Source organism: Heptranchias perlo, chromosome 24 (genome assembly GCF_035084215.1).
Source record: "Heptranchias perlo isolate sHepPer1 chromosome 24, sHepPer1.hap1, whole genome shotgun sequence".
Classification (NCBI taxonomy): Eukaryota; Metazoa; Chordata; class Chondrichthyes; order Hexanchiformes; family Hexanchidae; genus Heptranchias; species Heptranchias perlo.
This window is the reverse complement of record NC_090348.1, coordinates 6,738,700-6,758,529: the sequence shown is the minus strand read 5'-3', so window position 1 is coordinate 6,758,529 and position 19,830 is coordinate 6,738,700. Positions and strand designations below refer to the sequence as shown.

Here is a 19,830-nt window from a genome sequence, read left to right as displayed (position 1 = left end):
ATGCATAACAATTCAGCACAGAGAGAAACTTCCTATCCAGCTATGGGTTTAGCAAATCCTACATGGTTCCAAGCTTTCATTCCCAAAGGCACTGCTGATCGAGATGCTCCTGTAGGTCGTGACCTTACAGTCGTTTCTTCAGACTCCTGTCTATCAGAAGTCTGTACTTTCTCTCTTTTCTGACTTCAAGGTACAAACTCTCACCCAGATACCAAGCACGGCCAGATTGTGATGCCAGACAAACCTCTTGCCGCTCTTTGCGGTCCTTCGGCTGCACAAATGGATTGTAATTTGAAGCCAATGGTGACTCAAGGAGGTCAAGAATTTAATATGTCGACATTTTATTGCCGTAATAGTACTCTTGTGTTCTGTGCAAACTTCAGGGGGGAAGTTGCTGCAACATGACACCGAGGTATAATCCAAAGCAGCAATAAGGCCGAATATGCAGCGCAGCCAATATCATGCCTTGTTGGCTTGTTGTATAATCAATCGTGTCAGGACAGGACATGCTGAACAGACTTGGAGACAAACAAATCTGGAAAAATGTAAAAACAACTTTGTCCTTCAGATGTGCAAATCATTTCGAAATCGTTTCCAAGGCTTACTTAAGCGTTGCTTAAGAATAATTTTAACTCCCAACCTGCTGAGTGAAGTGGAACTGGTAGAGTTATTATAAATGCAGTGGTTAGTGTTGTGAGGCACATCGTCATGTAATCCATTCTTAACTAGAAAGTGCTTTCTGTCGCAGGGTATAAGGAGACATTAGAGAGTTAGTTGTGGTTGCTTGTGTCAGTCAGCCTTATGTGGGCAGTTATCTCTGTGGACTGGTGGTACTTATGCTCACTGGTCCACTTCACCATGACACACTTCCTGCAAACCGTTGCAAATCATCACAAAACTATTTTGTGGCAGGGAATGTTTTCAATCAGGATAACTAGGACAGCAATGAGTACTGTTAGCGTTTGAACGACCATACTAACAGACATTTCCTTGAACTAAGGGCAAGGAAGTTCCTTTTGAAACCGGGTGATCTAGATTGATCACTGAGGCTGTTTCCACTGGCAGGAGGATCGGTAACTAGAGGATACAGATTTAAGGTAATTGGCAAAAGAACCAGAGGGGCAATGAGGAGAATTTTTTTTTCTGTTGTTATGATCTGGAATGCACTGCCTGAAAGGGCGGTGGAAGCAGATTCAGTAGTAACGTTCAAAAGGGAATTGGATAAATACTTGAAAAGGAAAATTTTGCAGGGCTATGGGGAAAGAGCAGGGGAACGGGACTAATTGGATAGCTCTTTCAAAGAGCCGGCACAGGCACGATGGGCCGGATGGCCTTCTGTGCTATAAGATTCTATGAATTCAGATCATAGCTGAATTTGATCTGTGTGCCTTCAGTCATATACACAGGTACATGCAATGTTTGGTTTGAAAGTCCCTTTTGTGGGAAGACATTGAAATGTTTTATGTAGCTAGTGGTAAACAAGGGTCAAGGCCCAGGAATTTAGGCAGGCACAGGCACGATGGACCGATTGGCCTCCTTCTGTGCTCTATAATTCGATGATTCCAGCCTTCAGTGAAATATATTAAATACAATTTTCAATTTCCTCTTCTTCCAGTATCAGAAAGGCTCCATGAAGTATCATGATACGGTACGAGCCAATAACCCGCTGGTCAGTGTTCACTTTTTTATTTCTCTATAAAGTCGGCTATGTGACTGGGTTGGACAATGAGATGTGGATTTTGCGGTTTGTGGTTTAACACTGTAACACCGTTGAATGAAGATTCATTTCTAACAAAGGAAGCCCCTGATCTTGGTTGAACTGTGAGGTAGTGAGATGCTCTGCCAGAGAGAAGAATGGGGAAACTGAGAGTTGAGGTATTGTGCATCTACCCTTGCAGTTAGAAACTAGTATTGTGAGGGACCCAGTGGCAGGTGAGCTGCCTGCCTTGAATGGAGAAAAGAGGAGACAATATGGAAACTGCTGAATAATCTGGGTTCCCTCCAAGATACAAGATTGACCATTGAAAATTAAGTGTCAATATTTATAGAATTGTGTTCATTTTCACCAATAAAGACTGTTATCTCTGAAGAAACCTCTGAATATATTTCAGTGATTTATATTTTTGATACACCGTGATTTGCAAATGATTTTTGAGTCACTGATGTATTGTACTTTGAATGCAAGTCCCTTCTTTCTTTCTTATACAACACCTTTCACAACCTCAGGACGTCCCAAAGCACTTTACAGCCAATGAAGTACAGAAATGTAGTCACTCTTGCAATGTAGGAAATGCAACAGCCAATTTGTGCACAGCAAGGTCCCACAAACAGCAATATGATGATGACCAGATCATCAGCTTTTGTGATTTTGGTTGAGGGATAAATATTGGCCACCAGGGAGAACTCCCCTGCTCTTCTTTGAAATAGTGCCATGGGAACGGTCACGTGCACCTAAGAGGGCAGAGGAAGCCACGGTTTAACGTCTCATCCGAGAGACAGCACCTCCGACAGTGCAGTTACTTCCTCAGTACTGCAGTGGAGTGTCAGCCTGGATTTTGTGCTTAAGTCTCTGGAGTGGGACTTGAACCTACAACCTTCAGACTCAGAGGTGAGAGTGCTACCCACTGAGTCACGGCCAACACCTGAAATCATTGAGTTGTTGGTGCTTGCTGTGGAAAATCTGAAAGTGTGCGTATTTGTAAATATGAATCTGCTGCTTAAGAAAAAAAAATAATATAAGAGAAACGTGTCTACTTGCAGTCATTGTTGGCTACGGTTTGTGATGATTGCGGAATTTAACACTTCGATAACTGAGACTGACGGCTCAGGATGTATGTTTTTCCAAGGGGAACTTGGGCCTGTTAAAACATCCAAGGGACTTGCACAGTACAAACTCACTCATTCACTCATGCATTCATCAAGATAGCTGTTGAAACCAATACAAGTGACAGAGGTTTTGAAGTGTGAAGAAAGCTTGGTTTGGGGACAGAAGACTTTTGTCTTTTGAAATGGCTGAGAGGGAGGGGAAGAAATGTTGGCGTAGTGTATGAAGTGTGACGTGTGAGGATGCTTGGTCCAGCTGTGAGCTGTCTCCATGTGGACTCATCCTTCCTCCATAAAGCTGCGTGCTTGAGTGTCCTTGACAATTTTCTGTCCGAGGCAGGCTTTCAGCATGGGTTAGTTCAGAACAATTTGTTTCCAGGAGTTGAGTGATCAACAGTTTCTGGGCATCTACTTGATAAACTAATATAAAAAGATTTTTTTAATAAAAAGGAGACTCTGGGTTAGAAACATTACCCGTTTCCCATGGGACCCGAGTTTGAATCCAAAGCTATTAAGAATCTAAAGTGAAATTTAATTTAGCTAGTCTTCACCTGGTTTTCATCCTCCTGATAATACGGAGTTTTGGGGAAATGGGAGAGCTGATAGAGACTGCACCTTTTGAATGAGAGCATCAGATTGGTGAAAAGCTGACGGGCACCGTTTGTTATAGTTGGCTGTTTGCGTATTCTGCACTGGCTTGACAGCTTCTTCATTAAGCTCCCCCGATGCCTCTAAACTAATATCCGTACAAGATTCCTCGGGCTGATTGGATTTGGGGATGGCACGCCTACCGTGAGAGACGAAATGTATCACCCCTGCAATAAGCTGGACTGACCACAACGCACAAGGTGATCTGTTACATGAATAGCTTTCACATTCGTGTTTTGAATGTAGAGCAAGTTGTATAATTATCACACTTGATCCTGCTTGTAGTATAGCTTATCAACTGGAGTTTTTTTTTACTAAGGCTCAGAGAGACCTGTATGAAATAAAGGGGAACACTGAATGTAAAATATATTTTTGAAAATTTCCTTTGCAATAGAAGTAGCTTGAAGAGCTCTCCTTTTAAGAGAAACTCTGACTTTTTTCCCCTAAATTTTCATCGAAATCATCAGATATGTGCCACTTTGAGTGTGAAACTCGGCTGAGAGCTAGCAGTGCATTCACCATGCAAGGTTTAGCGATGGTGTAAAGCTGTTTCGGCTTTGAATCAATGAGGAGAGAACCTGCATTTATATAGCCCCTTTCACGACCTCAGGATATCCCAAAGCGCTTTACAGCCAATGAAGTACTTTTTTGTCTGGACTTGTGGATTGGAAATCGAGTGCCGAGGCCCGAGCTGACTCTGAATTGAAACGGAGTGAGACTCCCTCCTCCAGGGAGCTTTGCTCCTCCGCCCTGGTGTCAGCTTGGGTCCTGACTCCGGATTCGGACTGTATTCATCTTTTTTAACTGCAGTGTTGATGGGAAATGACCTTGCATCAGTGCTACAGTTATAGTCTGCATGCACTTGTAAGCCTCTTTTAAAGGATAAGGAGAGCATGTAAATGGCCTTTTACAGTAACTGGGAAGACTTTTTTCTGACATAATCTCTCCTGCAATATAGGGATTTCACCAAAGTTGAAGTATAAGGAGTTGTGCGAGTGAACTAGTCACACTATCAATCTGCTTTGGAATACGAATGGATACTAGGATTGGTTATGCAGAGTTATTCAGCTGTGTTACATTTTAAAGTTTTTTTCCCCCCCCCCTAAAAGTTTTATCATAGTCACACTATATTTAGTAAGGAATGTGAAACCTGTCTTGGTAAGAAATAACTTGTATTTATACAGCATCTTATTTTGCCTTTAGGACATCTCAGAGCTCCAGATCCAATTAATTATTTGTTTTGAAGCGTAGTCATTATTGGTATGCAGCCAAACATCATAACAGTATTATGTAAGTAATGTCTATTGCACATTCATATGTGTTATTTTGTTTTACTTTGTCCCAACAAAGAGTGTTAACCTTCCTCAGGAGCACACTTACACCAGTAGAGAATTATTCATTGAGGGTTCAAGTGAGTGCCAATTTGGTACCAAAACATCTTCTCCCAATAGGAACTGGGTTGAGACCGAGATGTGTATTTCATGTAGGGCCATTATAGTTACAAGAAAGGAGACTTTCTTCTCATGAAACCCAGGTGGGATTCAAACCCAGGTGTCAGAGGTGAATGCTCAGCTTGCTGAACCCATTGGATTGAACTACTCAATCCCCATCAGTAATCCTCTGTCATTCTGTACTGCTTCAGCTTGAGATTATTGTTTACAGTCTTGTGGAACATTTGAGTCCTGTATTTAAAAAAAAATGATTTAAAAGTTTATTCCAAATCCTTCCAGAGCGTTCTGACTTACATATACTGTGTGTATGGAGGAACGGAGAACATTGGTGGGAACAACTTTTAAGTAAAGTTTTCACATACAAGAGACTGAGCTCCTGACAATGGTATCATTGATAGAAAGGCTTCACACGCCAGGGGACGTGTTGTATCGTTTGTTCCGGGCTGACTCCTTAACATTATCGCAGAATGTTAAGGTGCTGTTGTCTTCGCTTGCAAGTCAACAACTCTTCAGCTTTGATCTTGTAAAGGATGAGGCTGAAGGAGTCGGATTTGGACTCAGACTTTGTTATCCAGCCTACTGGTTTACCCAACTTTGAACAGTGTGACCCTAAGTAGCAAGGAATGGATTTTTCCCTGCAGCCTGCCAGATCAGGCTGCAATCACTAAGTGGATATCTACACTGTGAAGCACTAAAATTCCTTAAGTGACAAGTGGAGCACAGATTCCTTGATGTTTTCTACTCCTGAAATAGCTTTTCTAGCCAACTTTGAAAATTGTTTGGCAACCACAGAAGTCAGTGCTGGTAACTGAAGAGAGTTTGGTACTCCCATTGATTAGTGAGCATCAATGGTCAGGACATCATGGTCAAGTTATTGACTTTATTTGACTAACGCTGAACATAATGCACCATTTGTCCGATTCTGTGCCACTGCCCAAGTGATTTGATCACTGCTTTTCCTTAGGACAGGGAGTTACTATTCTGTATTGGGAATTGTAATCAGCAAAGAATGTTATTTTTGATGACTCATCACATCCCTGATGATGACTGAATGAAGCTAAGTATGCTTTCCATCAGTAGCTGTTGGGATAAAAATGAGTGCCCATTTACTGTAACCCGATTTCTACATCCTGCGTATTCAGTTCGACAACTGCTCAAATATGCCAGGGGCAGCAGGCATATCCTACTTTACTGAGTTCTGTAACAATATTTGGGTGCCAGTCTTGGCTTAGTGTTGTGGCCTCTCTGTCAGAAGGTCGTGGGTTCAAGCCCCACTCCAGAGACTTGAGCACAAAATCTCAATGACACTTCAGTGCAGTTCTGAGGGAGTGCTGTCGTGTCAGAGGTGCCATTTTTTGGATGAGACGTTAAACCGAGGCCCCGTCTGCCTCTCAGGTGGATGTAAAAAGTCCCATGGCACTATTTTGAAAAAGACCAGGGACGTTCTCCCCGGTGTCCTGGTCAATATTTATCCCTTACCCAATACTTAAAAACAGATTATCAGGTCATTTATCTCATTGCTGTTTGTGGGATCTTGCTGTGTGCAAATTGGCAGCCGCGTTTCCTTCATTACAAAAGTGACTATGCTTCAAAAGTATCTAATTGGCTGTGAGGCACTTTGGGATGTCCTGAGATCATGAAAGGCGCTATATAAATGCAAGTTCATTCTTTGAATATTGATGATCACATTTCAGATTTCACAGTGGGGACAAGGGATTCTTTCATTTCTAAGTTATGAGATTCTAAGTGTGGGAAGTTGATCGACTTTGCTTTGAAGCCAGCCTGCCAAGGAGGTGACAGATTGTTGTGATTTGAGATTGTGTAATAGGTTCTCATTAACATCGGTGTCTTGAGCCAAGATACATCAGTAAAGAATTTGATTCTTTCCTGTGGGTGGTCTAGTGTTTTGATTGGAGAACACTGGTTGAAATGGATGAGACAGGAGACTACCTGGCACTGCTGTGAGCAACCTGGAAGAAAAACTTGTCCTGGTGACCGCTGCAAGTATCTGGAATGGTTTGTTCATTCCCGGCTTATTTCCGACTCGGTGCAGCTGCTCCCACAGCCCGTGACCGCTCCATTCTTACAACAGGAGGGTGAAGAATGCTAGCTTTAGGATTGAAGGTGGGAGGGTGAAGAGTGCTAGCCTTAGGATTGAAGGTGGGAGGGTGAAGAATGCTAGCCTTAGGATTGAAGGTGGGAGGGTGAAGAATGCTAGCCTTAGGATTGAAGGTGGGAGGGTGAAGAGTGTAGCCTTGGGATTGAAGGTGGGAGGGTGAAGAATGCTAGCCTTAGGATTGAAGGTGGGAGGGTGAAGAGTGTAGCCTTGGGATTGAAGGTGGGAGGGTGAAGAATGCTAGCTTTAGGATTGAAGGTGGGAGGGTGAAGAATGCTAGCTTTAGGATTGAAGGTGGGAGGGTGAAGAGTGTAGCCTTGGGATTGAAGGTGGGAGGGTGAAGAGTGTAGCCTTGGGATTGAAGGTGGGAGGGTGAAGAGTGCTAGCCTTAGGATTGAAGGTGGGAGGGTGAAGAATGCTAGCCTTAGGATTGAAGGTGGGAGGGTGAAGAATGCTAGCCTTAGGATTGAAGGTGGGAGGGTGAAGAGTGTAGCCTTGGGATTGAAGGTGGGAGGGTGAAGAATGCTAGCCTTAGGATTGAAGGTGGGAGGGTGAAGAGTGTAGCCTTGGGATTGAAGGTGGGAGGGTGAAGAATGCTAGCTTTAGGATTGAAGGTGGGAGGGTGAAGAATGCTAGCTTTAGGATTGAAGGTGGGAGGGTGAAGAGTGTAGCCTTGGGATTGAAGGTGGGAGGGTGAAGAGTGTAGCCTTGGGATTGAAGGTGGGAGGGTGAAGAGTGCTAGCCTTAGGATTGAAGGTGGGAGGGTGAAGAGTGTAGCCTTGGGATTGAAGGTGGGAGGGTGAAGAATGCTAGCCTTAGGATTGAAGGTGGGAGGGTGAAGAGTGTAGCCTTGGGATTGAAGGTGGGAGGGTGAAGAGTGCTAGCCTTAGGATTGAAGGTGGGAGGGTGAAGAATGCTAGCTTTAGGATTGAAGGTGGGAGGGTGAAGAGTGCTAGCCTTAGGATTGAAGGTGGGAGGGTGAAGAGTGCTAGCCTTAGGATTGAAGGTGGGAGGGTGAAGAGTGCTAGCCTTAGGATTGAAGGTGGGAGGGTGAAGAATGCTAGCCTTAGGATTGAAGGTGGGAGGGTGAAGAGTGCTAGCCTTAGGATTGAAGGTGGGAGGGTGAAGAATGCTAGCCTTAGGATTGAAGGTGGGAGGGTGAAGAATGCTAGCTTTAGGATTGAAGGTGGGAGGGTGAAGAGTGCTAGCCTTAGGATTGAAGGTGGGAGGGTGAAGAGTGCTAGCCTTAGGATTGAAGGTGGGAGGGTGAAGAGTGCTAGCCTTAGGATTGAAGGTGGGAGGGTGAAGAATGCTAGCCTTAGGATTGAAGGTGGGAGGGTGAAGAGTGTAGCCTTGGGATTGAAGGTGGGAGGGTGAAGAATGCTAGCCTTGGGATTGAAGGTGGGAGGGTGAAGAATGCTAGCTTTAGGATTGAAGGTGGGAGGGTGAAGAATGCTAGCTTTAGGATTGAAGGTGGGAGGGTGAAGAGTGTAGCCTTGGGATTGAAGGTGGGAGGGTGAAGAATGCTAGCCTTAGGATTGAAGGTGGGAGGGTGAAGAATGCTAGCCTTAGGATTGAAGGTGGGAGGGTGAAGAGTGTAGCCTTGGGATTGAAGGTGGGAGGGTGAAGAGTGCTAGCCTTAGGATTGAAGGTGGGAGGGTGAAGAATGCTAGCCTTAGGATTGAAGGTGGGAGGGTGAAGAGTGTAGCCTTGGGATTGAAGGTGGGAGGGTGAAGAATGCTAGTCTTAGGATTGAAGGTGGGAGGGTGAAGAATGCTAGCTTTAGGATTGAAGGTGGGAGGGTGAAGAATGCTAGCTTTAGGATTGAAGGTGGGAGGGTGAAGAGTGCTAGCCTTAGGATTGAAGGTGGGAGTGTGAAGAGTGCTAGCCTTAGGATTGAAGGTGGGAGGGTGAAGAGTGCTAGCCTTAGGATTGAAGGTGGGAGGGTGAAGAGTGCTAGCCTTAGGATTGAAGGTGGGAGGGTGAAGAGTGTAGCCTTGGGATTGAAGGTGGGAGGGTGAAGAGTGCTAGCCTTAGGATTGAAGGTGGGAGGGTGAAGAGTGTAGCCTTGGGATTGAAGGTGGGAGGGTGAAGAGTCTCAACACTGGCCTGAACGAGAAGGCTAGACTGCCAGTATGAAACTGGACTGTGGTTGGGGAGGGGAGAGGGAGGGAGGGAGGGACGGACGGACGGACGGAGAAGAGTGCAGCTTAAACTGGAGGAGTGAGAAAAGTGGCAAAGCATCAAAAGAATGTGAAAAGAGTAAGAAACCCTGAGTGACATGTATGGTGACGGTATGTTGTTTTTCTACAAATATGACTTGGTTAGGGCATAGGGTATCATAGACGGCACACAATTCTGTGCCCTGTATAAACAGGAAGGACTACTACTCCATGAAGATACAAATTGTATGTGACCATAGCATAAAAATTACCCTTGTGAATGCGTGCTCCTTTGGGAGTGCTCGTGATTGGTACGTTTACAGACAATCACGCACGACCCAACTCAACGTGGTTCAAAGGTCGACTCCTGAAAGACCTTGATTACGAGCTGTAACCATGGTTAAGGACGCATGTGCATCGCACACCATACCCCAGCAGAACTACAGCAAGGCATATGGAGGCTCGTTATACAGATATTAAGGGGCCTTAACAATTTGCCTCAGAGAGGGTTTCCACAGTGACTGTGTTCTGTTGGCTCCACAGCACTGCTAGCGAAAGAGGCCTCAGCATGAGGCATAGAAAGGTGCTTTGGATAATGCCAGGGCATTAGATCCATCAGGGTAGACCGTGTGGAAGGGAGACTGCTGGGGCAGTACATATTGCTGATATCTTCAAAGAATGAGCCCTGCACACGACCCTTATAACACTCAACAGAACGGGTTAGCTGCCTTGTGCCTCTTGCTTGCTGTAGCTTCTTCCTGACTTCAGTCTAAGTGAGGTGGGCGTGGGACATTGCATTCAACATCTCTGCCACCCCTCCCCAAGGCTGATGCGCCCTTTGTTTACTTGCGTGTTGCCCTTCCAGCCCAAAGAAGCTGATTTGCCGCACTGGCACACTTGACAGGAGCATGCAATGTACCATGCGGGAAGCATGCACAGTGTTTCCTCATTGTCTCCTCCCTAACCATCTCCATGTTTTTTTGAACGAAATTGCTGTTTTCTGACTTCTCGTCCTCTAGGGCTTCTACATTGCTTTTCCCTTGGGGCACTTCTGCCGTCATTGATATTCTAGTTGTGTGTTGTGCGTAATACGCTGCATGAAGTATGTTTTTTTTTATTCATTCTCAGGATGTGGGCCTTACTAGCAAGGCCGGCATTTATCGCTCTTCCCTTGTTACCCCTTGAGAAGGTGGTGGTGAGCCGCCTTCTTGAACCGCTACAGTCCGTGTGGCGAAGGTTCTCCCACAGTGCTGTTGGGTGGGGAGTCCAAGGATTTTGACCCAGCAGCAATGAAGGAACGGCCGACATATGTCCAAGTTGGGATGGTGTGTGACTTGGAGGGGAACTTGGAGGTGATGGTGTTCCCATGCGCCTGCTTATAGATGATGGTAATCGCAGTGGTAATAATAGACTGCCAAATGTACACGATATTTTATCTTGTATACCCTGGAGATAACATTTTTAAAAAGTGGTAATGCTTGTGGATATTCTAACCCATTCTATCAGAATGGGTACTCTGTTCAGTCTGCTCTACTCTGTTCAGTTTGATATCACTGACTCCAATTGCTGATACAGTATTGTAGTGCATACCATTTCTTCTGTATAATGCCTTTGACTAATTGATGTATTGTGCGCACGGGGTGTGCTTACCTACTACTTTAGTCTTTGTTTCTTTCTTAGAATTACTTAGAATTTTACACCACAGAAACAGACCAATCGGCCCAACAGCTCCATGCTGGTGTTTATGCTCCGCACGAGCCTCCTCCCACCTTACTTCATCTAACCCTATCTGCAAAACCTTCAATTCCTTTCTCCGTCATGTACTTATCTAGCTTCCCCTTAAATGCATCTTCTTCCTCAAGGCTCCAAATTTCCTGGATCGCGCTCACACTGAAGAAATGCCGAACGTTATACCAGTTTCTGCAGCGATCCTGCCGACGGGAATTGCTGCAGAAATGTCCTCATTTTCCTACGGAGGACAGTACAAGCCGGCGTAAAACCAGCGCAAACGCAGCGTCGCCAGTTTCGAAAGGCTCCTGCTGGGTTTCAAAGAGCCATTTACTCATTGGGCAGATGAGTTAGCTGTTTGGTGAAAATGACTGCTGCAACATTTAGGATGGCCGAGTGGAAATTGAGATGTTCTAACTGCCTCGGTCGCTGCGGGAAGGAAACTGAATCAGTTCTCGGTGCGGTGAAAGCGCCAAACAAAAATTGTGTTTGTCAAGTGAGGGATGTCAGTAACAGCATAGACGCACACCCCCACGTGTGGCATGAGTTAGATGCAGAGCAGAATGCTTCCCTGCTCTGACCCAACAATAACTTGCATTCACATGTTAATGTTCCAGGTTAATGATAAACAACAATATTAAACCAGGCCCCCATAAGGTCACCTCTATTGCACCATTGTAAATTTTCCATTTCCCGCATCTTTATGGCCTCTCTGCTTGGGATTGCCTGTTTGTGAGGCTTTTTGTGGGCAGCTTTGTGCTGTTGACCTGCACCTGGGGACTGGGTTGAGATAAACCAGACTCGCCTCTTAATTGGGATTCTTACAGCTAATGCAGAGAATAGACTTTCATTCCATTTCAAACATGGGGCTGGATTCGAACTGTAGGCCCAGTGGTGAAAGGAACATTGGCCAGCCTACTGCACCTCCCAGTTCACTGTGTTTTAACGAAGTAAACTTGAGCTACAAAAAGCCTGCCTCATTAGAGTTAAATTGATAAAGGCTAATGTTTTTTATATCCATACTAATCAGTAGTAACTACTGGTGTGTGTTTACGTAGGGTGTGACAGTGTAGTGGTTATGTTACTGGACTAGTAATTCAGAGAACTTGAGTTTAAATCCCACCGTGGCATTTCGAGAATTTTGAAGTCTGTCAAAAGTGAACATGAAGCTGTTGGATTGTCGTGAAACCCCAACTGGTTCACCAATGAATGCCCTTTAGGGAAGGAAACCTGCTGTCTTTCCCCCGGTCTGGGCCTATTAGTGACTCCAGTCCCACACCAACGTGATTGACTCTCGGCTTCCCTTTGAAGTGGCCTAGCAAGCCATTCAGTTGAATCAAAAGCGCCACCAGCGTTTCAAGAAGGCCCCCCACCACCTTCTCAGGGCAACTAGGGATGTGGGCGTTGCCTTGCCAGTGACACCCACATCCAGAGAATGGAAAAATCCCCACCAAACTCTGCTACTTTTTAAGGTTTTGTTAGTGTAACAAATATGATAGGGAGTACTCTCTTTGTCCTTTTGATTTGCCTCCCCATCCCAAGTAGAGTAATGTAGGGCAAGACACTACTGCTGCTTTATATAGAAGGCCCATTTACTCATCAGAGACATGGGCTGTCAGCTGCTGTAATGTGTAAAATTAGCTGGGTAGGTTCTGGCCGTTGTTGCTGCCAAAGGAAAGAGAATTAAATCAGTTAGCAATACATCGGTACAAAAATCTGCCCTTAGTAACATCAAATCCTGTGAGTTGCAATTTCCAGGACGCGTATAAAATCTGACCACAAATATATTGCACTCCAATTATTGGCTCGCTCTGCATGTCAATATTTGCATTTGACATCTTTCCCTTCCTTTCTTTTGGTCCGTAATGATCCTCAAAAACTTGACGTTCCACCAAGTATGGGTTGAAAACATTTACGGTCAGTGAATTAAATTTGTAACCAGAAACCTGCTGCTAACCTCCTTGATGAAACATCTGTGCAGCAAAGCAGTTACTTCTTGTTGGGTGTGGCTGTCAAACCAAGCTCCTGCATGGAAAAACTTACTTCCGAAAACTGTTGGCAATCAACCGTGTGGTTAATCTTTATAAACTGAATTGCCAGCTGTGTTTTACGGCCCATTTTCAAGTGGGAAAACCTTTCTTTTTGCTGACCTATTCTGTTATCTTTTTAATCCTCAGTATTGAAAATTATAGCAAGTATATAAAGTTTGAACGGTTCTACCTGGGTTCCTGCTTTAAGAAAGATGACCACCGTGCTCGGTTGTAGTGTAAATGACCACCGTGCTGTGGTGTGCAAAAGGTGGTGGAAGTTTGGAACTCTCTTCCGTATACAGCAGCTGATGTTAGCACAATTGTTAATTTTAAATCTGAGATTGATAGATTTTTGTTAGCCCCATAGCCCTTAATACCTTTGGTTAAGGGGGGTATATGGAGTTAGGTCACAGATCAACCATGATCTCATTGAATGGCGGAACAGATTCGAGGGGCTAAATGGCCTACTCCTGCTCCTATGCACACTGTGCTCTGGTGTGGAAATGGGCACTGTGCTCTGGTGTGGAAATGGGCACTGTGCTCTGGTGTGGAAATGGGCACTGTGCCCTGGTGTGGAAATGGGCACTGTGCCCTGGTGTGGAAATGGGCACTGTGCCCTGGTGTGGAAATGGGCACTGTGCCCTGGTGTGGAAATGGGCACTGTGCCCTGGTGTGGAAATGGGCACTGTGCCCTGGTGTGGAAATGGGCACTGTGCCCTGGTGTGGAAATGGGCACTGTGCCCTGGTGTGGAAATGGGCACTGTGCCCTGGTGTGGAAATGGGCACTGTGCCCTGGTGTGGAAATGGGCACTGTGCCCTGGTGTGGAAATGGGCACTGTGCCCTGGTGTGGAAATGGGCACTGTGCCCTGGTGTGGAAATGGGCACTGTGCCCTGGTGTGGAAATGGGCACTGTGCCCTGGTGTGGAAATGGGCACTGTGCCCTGGTGTGGAAATGGGCACTGTGCCCTGGTGTGGAAATGGGCACTGTGCCCTGGTGTGGAAATGGGCACTGTGCCCTGGTGTGGAAATGGGCACTGTGCCCTGGTGTGGAAATGGGCACTGTGCCCTGGTGTGGAAATGGGCACTGTGCCCTGGTGTGGAAATGGGCACTGTGCCCTGGTGTGGAAATGGGCACTGTGCCCTGGTGTGGAAATGGGCACTGTGCCCTGGTGTGGAAATGGGCACTGTGCCCTGGTGTGGAAATGGGCACTGTGCCCTGGTGTGGAAATGGGCACTGTGCCCTGGTGTGGAAATGGGCACTGTGCCCTGGTGTGGAAATGGGCACTGTGCCCTGGTGTGGAAATGGGCACTGTGCCCTGGCGCGGTGGAAATGGGCACTGGCAAGACTGGCATTTCTTGCCCCCCCCAGTTGCCCCTTGAGAATGTGGTGGTGGGCCTTCTCCTTGAACCGCTGCAGTCCGTGTGGTGACAGTGCTCCCATAATGGTGTTGGGTAGGGAATTCCTGGATATTGACCCAGTGACAATGAAGAAGCAGCGATACACGACTGAATCAAATGTTTAACATGAAACTTTAGAATGTTTTTACTTATCAATGCACTTTTGATGTGACATTATTGCAGAGGAGTAATCCTTTTTGAGTAAGTTGGTTGTGTAATGAAGGGGTTTGATAGAGTAGATAGGGAGAAACTGTATCCACAGGCAGGAGGGTCAGTAACCAGAGGACAAAGATTTAAAATAATTGGCAAAAGAACCAGGGTTGAGTTGAGAATTTTTTATGCAGCGAGTTGTTGTGATCTGGAATGCACTGCCTGAAAGGGTGGTAGAAGCAGATTCAGTGGTAGCTTTCCAAAGGGAATTGGATAAATACTTGAAAAGGAAAAAAATTGCAGGGCAATGGGGAAAGAGCGGGGGAGTGGGACTAATCGGATGGCTCTTGCAAAGAGCTGGCACAGGCACAATGGCCCGAATAGCGACCTCTAGTGCTGTAAGATTCTACGATTCTATGATGTAATGCCTTTTTATAGCTGCAGTGCAGCATGTGTCAAGGCCTCTTTAGTAGGCGTATTAACATGTTTTTTTACTGGTGTGAAGTAACTTGCCAGCAATTGTGAATAATAGGGAAATACACTGACAGAACTGGTAACTATTGCAGGTCAGTTACTGATAGATACTTTACGCACTAATTATGTTTGTAACACTTGAGGGAGATACTGGCACATTATGTTCAGTTCTTGTGAGTTAGATAGTTGCACTTTTATGAGCTGTAAAATTTGGCCTGGGAATGAAGCCCACCCAGGGGTTTTTGGATGTTAACATGTCTGGGCCTTACAAAGACTTGATTTACTTAAAATGCTGTTATAAATGTGTTTCAGTAATTAGCTTTAATAGCGTGACTAATACACGTCAAGGAACAAAGGGCAAAAGCTGACTGTTGTGAGTTCCTAAACTTTACCAAAGAAGTCCTTTTGGATACAGACACAGTTGTTCAATTCCTGGAATCGCCAGTGTTTTCTCGAGTGCCTCACAAATCAAGTGGATGCAATATGTCTTCCAACAGTCTGCAAGATGTGCTTGTTGCAAAGAAAACTAGTAAATCAGTTGCTGAAAAGAAGTGTTTGTGGCAAATTAGCTGGTGTGGAATTCACAACGTCCTAGATATGTGGGATAAAATGTTTCAAATATTTCACAATACCTGACCTTGTACAAAGGTTTCTGACAAGTGGGTCTTTGTCTTGGAGTCATGAGCCCTACGTGCATTGTACAGAAGGTGCTAATGTTGTAACTATGTTTTAAGATTCATTCTCTGGATGTGGGGGTCACTGGTAAGGCCTTGATTTATTGCCAATCCCTAGTTCGATACAAACTGAGTAGCTTGCGAGGCCACTTCAGAGAGTCAACCACGTTGGTGTGGGATTGGAGTCACATATAGGCCAGACCGGGTAAGGACGGCAGGTTTCCTGCCCTAAAGGACGTTACTGAACCAGTCGGGTTTTTACGACAATGCGTGGTCACTTTTACTGATGCCAGCTTTAAAAAAAATAATTTCCAGATTTTTAAAAACTGAATTTAAATTATCAAACTGCCCATGGTGGGATTTGAACTCACGTTCTACTGGATTACTAGTTCAGGCCTCTGGATTACATAACCACTACACTATCGTACCAGTTTAATCCGCACTTTAAGTGTTGGACTCCGCCATCCATTTGAGCTCCCCAGGAGTTACTTTCTGGGAGTTTTCAGCTTTCAGAGTGTGGTAACTGGCTTAATGTGCAGCTTAGCTGGGCCGTACCCAGACACAAAGTGCTGGAGGGAGTCAGAGATCACACCCTTGGCTTACGATCCAGCTACGAAACAAAAAGGACAAAAGAACACACAGTCCGGAAAGACAAGTCAGTTTTAGAAGATCTGGTAAGAGAAGCAGATAGTGGGAGTGAGTGTTCTCATTCTGGTAGAACCAGTCTAGTTCAGAGGAATTACCGGTCAGTAAAATTTTATATTAAAGCCTGCCAACTGAGGCATATGGCGCATTTATTAATTTCTTTATTATAAGTTTTACTGAATTAAGTTAAAGCAAGGAGAGATGTACTATAAATGTTACTCTGATCGTCCATTTATGGTTTATAAAAGAAACCAGCACATATTTATATTTTGTTCCGTCTAATTAAAGTGTTAACAAGTCTGCCTTTCGGAAGATTGGAGAAGCACACGGGATTGCAGTATCCACTTCAGGAAACTAGGGGTTTTTGTTGTCACGGCCCCCGAGTAGAACGAGATATTGGGCAGTAAAGGTGAACTCCTGATCATAAGGGATGCAGGATCCACTTAACAGAGAGTCCAGTGATGCTGAACCCAAGAGAACATCCAGTGAAGATCTGAAATTTGTAATAATGTCATGTAGGAGACCAACAACAAAGGTAACCGCACATCGAACAAAAGGGAATGCGGCCAGCTGGATTCTCCGGAGTGGGACTTGAACTCACAACCTTCTGACTCGGAGGTGAGAGTGCTACCACTGAGCCCTGGCTGACACCTTAACTAAAATACCTAACAGCTAGTGCACTGTGTGAAATCTGAACACGCTGTTTATGTTTTTGAGGAGAAAATTGCATCATTTCCATCTTGAAAAGTTTAAGTTGCCATTTAGGGAACGTCAATGAACTGAGTGTGTGTGTGTATTGGGGTGAGCTCAAAGTCTGGAAGAGGAATAAGGATGATGACAGGTTCATTTCAAAGGGTTTGTTCTTAAAAGGATGAAGGATTTGTAGACCCCAACTTGCAACTCCTGCGTCCACATTTTCAATTATACCGGGGTTTTTAAGAGGGTCGAAGCATCTTTACCCAGCTGGCAAGTTTCCTGATTACAGAATCCATTCACTTTATGCTGAAGTGCCCTTATTCCCTCAGTCTGTTCATAGTGTCAGTGAAATTGTGTGCCATTGGGTGATTCCATCGCTGTTCTAACTACTAAAAATTACTTTGGCTTGACTCGTGTTCTGGCAGATATGTGGTAATTGTCTCATACAAGCAACTCCAGGTCAACCAGACTTCTACTTGGTTGTAGCTTTATGGAAGTAAACCTTTGTAACACTTAGATATACCGAACATGGAAGGAGTATGGCAGTGTAGTGGTTACCTAACTGGACTAGTAATCCAGAGCACGTGAGTTCGAATCCCAGTTTGAGAATTTGAATTTAGTTCAAAGAAATTCTGGAAATAAAAAGCTGGTATCAGTTTTTTTAAAAAAGTGATCATGAAGCTATTGGATTGTTTAAAAACCCAACTGGTTCACTAATGTCCTTTAGGGAAGGAAACCTGCCATCCTTACCGGGGCCTATATGTGACTCCAGTCCCACACCAACGTGGTTGTCTCTTAACTGCCCTCCGAAGTGGTCTAGCAAGCCATTCACTTGTATCAAATCAGGGCAACTAGTGACGGGCAATAAATGCCAGCCTTACCAGCGATGCCCACATCACAAGAATGAATATTAAACATTTTTAAAAATATATTTTGTTTTTGACCTTCCTGTTATCACATGCCAATTTTGTAACAGTTTTTCTTGAGCACCAATAATAGTTTTGTGACTTGATCTACTCTTCCTCTAGTGAATCACGGGGATGAACTTTTTAATTAAAAACCTCTGATTCATTAGTTGCTTTAAGGCACCCCTACAGCTTCAGTTACATGTGGTAGAATCCTAGTGCGCTTGTTGAGCCTTGAAATAGCCTTGAAGTGCCAAAAGTATCTTGTACTTCAGCTTCTTGTCTTTAAACACTAAAGGCATGGCATGTCTTAATTCTTGCTGATAGCGAAATGAATGTTCTTTGATGAACAGTCATGCAATTTCAAAAATGCAGAACATTGCGGAGACGAGCACCAGCTCATTTGAAAGTGTTTGGCCAATACTCCCTCTCTGCTAGGCGTCTTGACAGGCATCTTGCTGCCCAATGCACATGAGGGAGTCTAAAGAGAGGGTCCATACGTAACTGAGGTCAGTGTCTGAGTATCGTTCTATGTTAAATCCAGCAAAATGAGTGAATGTCGAGATGCTACAACCTTTTGCTACCGTGGTGTAGAGCTGTTGGCCTCCAGGGTTTTCCCATGGTGGTCTTCAGAGTTTGTGTTACGTTGCATAACCTTTTGTTTTCTTAGCTAAAATTTCAGTGTCTCCCTTGAACATACGACTGGGCGAAGGAGGTGGAATCTGTTTTACTTAGCAATAAAATATCAATCACAGAACCTCTCAGACATAGAGGCTGTTCAAAGATTCATTTGGCTTTCTAATGCAGAAGATGACCAAAGTCTACAGTCCTTGATTTTCCTGCGAGTGTTTCTGATGGTCTACTTTTGCCCAACTTTGCTGACTATTTCCAGACTGATTTTGCTGCCCAGTTTTTACTTACTGCTACTTTGTCTTTAGATGCTGGAAGGTTGAAAAGGATAGCTATGGATCTCAGACAGCGACTCTTAACTGGGGGGGAGGAAGGAGAAGGGGAAATGAGGGAATGAGGAGAGAAACCGAGGAACTGAGTGCGGCGGTTACTGCCAATACTTGTCGAGTGTTAGATTGAGCAGCACTGGTCAGCTCTAAAGCCGGGTTACTTTTCTAGCACTGGGCTGGAAATGAAGGGATAATGTCATTGCTAGTTCTGTGTGCTGTGCAAGTGCTGGCACTATAGTGAGACACTATTTCCCACAAGGATTGACTACTGGTCAGAAAGGTAAAAGCCCATGGGATACAGGAAAATGTGGCGAATTGGATCCAAAATTGGCTCAGTAACAGGAAACAAAGGGTAAAAGTCGATGGATGTCTTTGCGAATGGAAATCCGTTTCCAGTGGTGTGCCACAGGGCTCAGTGTTGGGTCCCTTGCTGTTTGTGGTATATATTAATGATTTGGATTTGAATGTAGGGGGCATGATTGGCAAATTTGCAGACGACACAAAAATTGGTCTTGTAGTTGATAGTGAAGAGGATAGCTGTAGACACCAAGAAGATATCAATGGGTTGGTGGAGTGGGCGGAAAAGTGGCAAATGGAGTTCAACCCGGAGATGTGTGAGGTAATGCACTTAGGAAGGGCAAACAGTAAAAGGGAATACGCAGTAAACAGGAATATATTGAGAGGGGTAGAGGAAGTGAGAGACCTTGGAGTGCATGTGCACAGGTCCCTGAAGGTGGCAGTACAGGTAGATGAGGTTGTGAAGAAGGCATACGGAATGCTCTCTGTTATTAGCCGAGGTATAGAATACAAAAGCAGGGATGTAATGATGGAACTGTATAAAACGCTGGTAAGGCCACAGCTGGAATATTGTGCGCAGTTCGGGTCACTACACTACAGGAAGGACGTAATTGCTCCGGAGAGAGTGCAGAGAAGATTTACAAGAATGTTGCCAGGGCTTGAAAATTGCAGC

The 19,830-nt window shown here is 44.8% G+C and overlaps 1 protein-coding gene across 5 annotated transcripts in view; it reads left to right on the top strand.

Moving 5' to 3' along the window:
• Positions 1-19,830, top strand: part of rassf8b (Ras association domain family member 8b) — an 85,474-nt gene that overhangs the window by 12,410 nt on the left and 53,234 nt on the right. Inside the window, exons 1-2 of one of the 5 annotated variants that reach the window (XM_068004681.1) lie at positions 978-1,097; positions 1,616-1,669. The exons of 3 other annotated variants lie outside the window; for them this stretch is intronic. The gene's annotated coding sequence lies outside the window, so the exon portion shown is untranslated. Of the gene's footprint in view, positions 1-977; positions 1,098-1,615; positions 1,670-19,830 lie in introns of those variants that run through there. One more of the 5 variants, XM_068004680.1, reaches the window with a different exon arrangement.